This window comes from Siphateles boraxobius, unplaced genomic scaffold (genome assembly GCF_051911475.1).
Source record: "Siphateles boraxobius isolate OS27281-9 unplaced genomic scaffold, OSU_SipBor_1 61, whole genome shotgun sequence".
NCBI classification, from domain to species: domain Eukaryota; kingdom Metazoa; phylum Chordata; class Actinopteri; order Cypriniformes; family Leuciscidae; genus Siphateles; species Siphateles boraxobius.
Window position 1 is genome coordinate 9,068,986 of NW_027509188.1, and position 6,150 is coordinate 9,075,135.

General features: G+C 42.0%; 1 pseudogene; it reads left to right on the forward strand.

The window, feature by feature from the left end:
• Positions 1–2,139: 2,139 nt before the first annotated feature.
• Positions 2,140–5,425, forward strand: LOC143718546 (uncharacterized; annotated as a pseudogene).
• Positions 5,426–6,150: the final 725 nt, after the last annotated feature.

The window sequence follows — 6,150 nt, forward strand, 5'->3', positions numbered from 1 at the left end:
AATTTATGTAATTTTATTAAAAATATATGTAATTTTACTCCTAAATTGGACAAACCCCATTCTAAAACTCCACAGAAAAATCTCGAGGGAACCAGAGGGGCGGGGTTTTTAATTTCATACCTGCACCACGCTGTCCTGAGTCACGGGAAACACTGGAACACGATGTGATTTACAGTGCAAGCTTCACTTTTAAACAAGTTTTAAACAATCAGGATAGGATTAATATGTTTAGACCGACTGTGGCGGGTCGTCACGGTCTAGTTAATGGGAAAGAAAGGGACTACATCCTATATAATGCATGACAAAGGTATGAGTTTGTTGACATATCTCAATTAATGTATTTTGCATTATATTTGTGTAATTTGACACTTGTTAAAGATTGTAACTTTCTGTTTCAATTCTCCCACAGTGTTGCATTCACATGGGTAACAAAGGTCCACGAATTTCTGGCCACACCTCAGATCCAAGATGCGAACCTTTCATTACATTGCATCACAACAGGTAAGCAAAACAGTGTTACTTTTAGGGGGTATCCATTGGTGTCAAAAATATACGGATGATAGAGAAGACAACACTTTGAAACATGTGAAATTATATTTTATTCTAGAACAAAGTATATAAACTAAACAAGAACAATTACAACATTTCTTAGAAAACAAACAAATTAAATAAATTATGAAAAATGGTTGAGGGAGCTGGCTATTCTGATGAGGTCTCCATCTCGTCAACAGAGCGGATCTGCAGGACCCGTCTGTTTAGGTGCTTCAGCACAAGTTTCATTGGCAGTTTGTGGAGTATGTCGTCTGGGTTGCCAGAGAAGATGGCTGAAGGCACAATGAAGACCTCTGACTCACTGCTGAGGAAGTGGCAGGTGTCGTTGACCTCAGAGATTCCAATAATTGATGCCTCAGTTTCCTGGACCTGCTCCTCAGGGATCTGTGGAAACAAACCAGTGTGGGAAATGTCAGTGTATAAGTAATAAAAACACCTCACTGTAAGTATTTCTTTTTTGTACAATTTTGCTTTTCTGTATATTAAATTCTTGTTTATTGACCTGTTGTATTAGAAAACACACTTACAATTCTAGTCTATTATCAGATTACAGTCATGCTGATATTCTGAACAGTTATGCTTTTGTTCATGTGATATTTATTAATTGAAATGTAGATTTACATCTCCAAAATATGTTTGTAAATCCTCTGTTGCAGTGTAAACTATGGCAGCAGTAGTGTTGTGCATTATGTACCTGCACAGACGTGTAGGCTGAGGAGTGGAGTTTTCCCTGGCCGTTCGTGAAAATGCAGGGACGAAGGTGTGTGAGCACGACCTCATCCCGCACGTAGAGGTCAGTCAACGCCTCATCCCTCCACAGCGACACATCTAAGGACTTCCCTCCACACTGGAGCTGCATGTCCAGAATGGGGACGTTTGTGCGGGTCATCCTCACGCCACGCAACTGGAAAAATTAAATTTATGGGTGAGTATAATACAGTTCTGGACATTCTGGACATTTTCACAACTTTGACAACTTTGAATCACCCATTAGATGCACAAACTATTTCAAAATTTATATAATACAATGTTGTAATTGATTTAATATGTTTTTGAGACTATTCAGCTCACAAATACAAAATTAGCAATATAAGTGAATTTGGCACAGGTATTGCGGTCATTATCACTTTATCACTGTTAATTTTGTATTAAATTTCCTGTTTTAGGCAACTTGTAACTGGATGATGAGGAGGTAATGATGTCAATTTAGTACATTATATTAGATACTGCAAAATGTATTAGACGGATAGAAAATATACTCACTTCTGTGATCGTCCCCTGGAGGCTGAGGTATCCTCCCTGTGAAAAAATGTCGTTTTCTTCACCACTCATCAGTGGGGAAGCCGGACACAGGGCATGTTTGGCCTGCATCACTGCCTCCTCTGTGATGTCGAGTGGAACGGTTTTGAATTTCAAGGTCCCAGGGCCAACAAACAAATAGATCTGTCCGTATGAATTGGATATCGTGTATTTCTGAAGAACGTGCTTACCCCCTCCTCGAACTCTGGGGTAAATCCATCTTTTTTATTTAAAAAAGTTTTTGACCCGTCAGAAAGGGCACTCAGACATTGGGTTTTGAATCGTGCAATGTCAATTTTCCGTCCCTTGGTGAAGCTCTGGGCTCGCTGGCTCAACTTGGTTGCAACACACTTGCAAGTCAGAAATGCAGGCGGAGTTGGAGTTGGAGGAGTTGGAGTTGGAGGAGTTGGAGAAGTTGGAATTGGAGGAGTTGGAATTGGAGGAGTTGGACTTGGAGGAGTTAGAATTGGAGGAGTTGGAATTGGAGGAGTTGGAGGAGTTGGAATTGGAGGAGTTGGAATTGGAGGAGTTGGAGGAGTTGGAATTGGAGGAGTTGGAGTTGGAGGAGTTGGAATTGGAGGAGTTGGAATTGGAGGAGTTGGAATTGGAGGAGTTGGAGGAGTTGGAGTTGGAGGAGTTGGAATTGGAGGAGTTGGAGTTGGAGGAGTTGGAGTTGGAGGAGTTGGAGAAGTTGGAATTGGAGGAGTTGTAATTGGAGGAGTTGGACTTGGAGGAGTTGGAATTGGAGGAGTTGGAGGAGTTGGAATTGGAGGAGTTGGAGGAGTTGGAGTTGGAGGAGTTGGAGTTGGAGGAGTTGGAGAAGTTGGAATTGGAGGAGTTGGAGTTGGAGGAGTTGGAGTTGGAGGAGTTGGAGTTGGAGGAGTTGGAGGAGTTGGAGTTGGAGGAGTTGGAGTTGGAGGAGTTGGAGAAGTTGGAATTGGAGGAGTTGTAATTGGAGGAGTTGGAATTGGAGGAGTTGGAATTGGAGGAGTTGGAGTTGGAGGAGTTGGAGTTGGAGGAGTTGGAGTTGGAGGAGTTGGAGGAGTTGGAGTTGGAGGAGTTGGAGTTGGAGGAGTTGGAGAAGTTGGAATTGGAGGAGTTGTAATTGGAGGAGTTGGAATTGGAGGAGTTGGAATTGGAGGAGTTGGAGGAGTTGGAATTGGAGGAGTTGGAGTTGGAGGAGTTGGAGTTGGAGGAGTTGGAATTGGAGGAGTTGGAATTGGAGGAGTTGGAGTTGGAGGAGTTGGAATTGGAGGAGTTGGAGGAGTTGGAATTGGAGGAGTTGGAGTTGGAGTTGGAGGAGTTGGAATTGGAGGAGTTGGAGTTGGAGGAGTTGGAATTGGAGGAATTGGAGGAGTTGGAGTTGGAGGAGTTGGAATTGGAGGAGTTGGAGTTGGAGTTGGAGGAGTTGGAATTGGAGGAGTTGGAGTTGGAGGAGTTGGAATTGGAGGAGTTGGAGTTGGAGGAGTTGGAATTGGAGGAGTTGGAGTTGGAGGAGTTGGAATTGGAGGAGTTGGAATTGGAGGAGTTGGAGTTGGAGGAGTTGGAGTTGGAGGAGTTGGAATTGGAGGAGTTGGAGTTGGAGGAGTTGGAATTGGAGGAGTTGGAGTTGGAGGAGTTGGAATTGGAGGAGTTGGAGTTGGAGGAGTTGGAATTGGAGGAGTTGGAATTGGAGGAGTTGGAGTTGGAGTTGGAGGAGTTGGAATTGGAGGAGTTGGAGGAGTTGGAGTTGGAGGAGTTGGAATTGGAGGAGTTGGAGTTGGAGGAGTTGGAATTGGAGGAGTTGGAGGAGTTGGAGTTGGAGGAGTTGGAGTTGGAGAAGTTGGAATTGGAGAAGTTGGAATTGGAGGAGTTGGAATTGGAGGAGTTGGAGGAGTTGGAGTTGGAGGAGTTGGAATTGGAGGAGTTGGAATTGGAGGAGTTGGAATTGGAGGAGTTGGAATTGGAGGAGTTGGAGGAGTTGGAATTGGAGGAGTTGGAGTTGGAGGAGTTGGAATTGGAGGAGTTGGAGGAGTTGGAGTTGGAGGAGTTGGAATTGGAGGAGTTGGAATTGGAGGAGTTGGAGGAGTTGGAATTGGAGGAGTTGGAATTGGAGGAGTTGGAATTGGAGGAGTTGGAGGAGTTGGAATTGGAGGAGTTGGAGTTGGAGGAGTTGGAGTTGGAGGAGTTGGAATTGGAGGAGTTGGAATTGGAGGAGTTGGAGTTGGAGGAGTTGGAATTGGAGGAGTTGGAGGAGTTGGAATTGGAGGAGTTGGAGTTGGAGGAGTTGGAATTGGAGGAGTTGGAGTTGGAGGAGTTGGAATTGGAGGAATTGGAGGAGTTGGAGTTGGAGGAGTTGGAATTGGAGGAGTTGGAATTGGAGGAGTTGGAGTTGGAGTTGGAGTTGGAGGAGTTGGAATTGGAGGAGTTGGAGTTGGAGGAGTTGGAATTGGAGGAGTTGGAGTTGGAGGAGTTGGAGTTGGAGGAGTTGGAATTGGAGGAGTTGGAGGAGTTGGAGTTTGAGGAGTTGGAGTTGGAGAAGTTGGAATTGGAGGAGTTGGAATTGGAGGAGTTGGAGTTGGAGGAGTTGGAGTTGGAGGAGTTGGAATTGGAGGAGTTGGAGTTGGAGGAGTTGGAATTGGAGGAGTTGGAGTTGGAGGAGTTGGAGTTGGAGGAGTTGGAGAAGTTGGAATTGGAGGAGTTGGAATTGGAGGAGTTGGAATTGGAGGAGTTGGAGGAGTTGGAATTGGAGGAGTTGGAGGAGTTGGAATTGGAGGAGTTGGAATTGGAGGAGTTGGAGTTGGAGGAGTTGGAATTGGAGGAGTTGGAATTGGAGGAGTTGGAGTTGGAGGAGTTGGAATTGGAGGAGTTGGAGGAGTTGGAATTGGAGGAATTGGAGGAGTTGGAGTTGGAGGAGTTGGAATTGGAGGAGTTGGAATTGGAGGAGTTGGAGTTGGAGGAGTTGGAGTTGGAGGAGTTGGAGTTGGAGGAGTTGGAATTGGAGGAGTTGGAGGAGTTGGAGTTGGAGGAGTTGGAATTGGAGGAGTTGGAGTTGCCATGCTGAAGGCAGAGAAAGGTACATGTAAGAACTCTGGCAAATATTATTTAATTTTGTGTTTGTTTTATTCATAAAATTAAAGTCAAAGCAATATTTTGAAGGAAATTGTGTTAAGTTTCGAAGGAATGGTTCACCCAAAAATAAAACAATATTTTCTCCCTTCTCTGAGGAGGTTCTGACTGAACTAAATAAAAATCATGAATTTAATTTGAAAAATGTATTTTTTAAGTAATTTATCCACTTATTTGAGTCAGAACCCTTCCTCTGAAATCAAATCCTGTCAAAATACAACTTAATAAAAATGAATTTAATTTGAAATAAGTGGAAAAATTACTAGATAGACAAAAAATATTTTTTTGTTATTAAAGGGCAACTAAACCCTAAAACAACTTTTTTGTTAGTTAATGATCTGTAAAACTGGGGGTTTATTAGTGCTGTTCATTGATTCTAGTATATTTTAACATTTTGGGGTATAAAGTGTTTTAATTCTACAATATATGCTGTAAACACGTTTGAGTGCTGCCCTCTTCAGGTTGAATAGTGGCTACTGCAGTTGAATTTTCCTATTAGATCGTTGAATGTTGCATAACTAATGAGCTGTCATTCTTGATTCTTCTTCCGCTCCTGCTGTCTGCTGTTTGCTTCGGTTCGGGCAGAGCCGGCCCGAGCCTTTTGGGGGCCCTAAGCAGAATTTGATTTGGGGGCCCCCTCCCACTAAGTCACCTGTGCTTGACGATTATTGACACAAATGTCACGCAATAATGATACATTATAAATGAATACAGTGAGGTTATGTATTAATACAAAATAACTAGGAAAAAATGCCAATTTTTTATTTTATTTAAATTTGACATTAAAACATGTTTGGAAAAAATATCTAAAAGTTGAAATTTAAAAGCAACACAAACTAAAATAGATGCCTACTTAAATAAAAAAGTTTTAGCTTTTACTTTACTCTATTACTAACTCTGTGAAACTTCTTAAAACAAACTGTATCAAAACATATAAAATAAATTATTTGCAAAAAATAATGACAAAACTGAGGAATCAGAAAAATAATAAGAGCAAGGGTTCAACAATGACAATTATTGTTGAAAACTGTAAAAATATTATTATTATTTCTCAACTGTCTCAATACAGTGTAACTGTCCTCAAAATCTTTTTTATTATTATTATTGTAACAGACTTTGTTGGATTGTACATGACAGAATCCAACAAAGTCTGTTAATATAATACCGGTAATGATGTACTGGCGCTCGTTG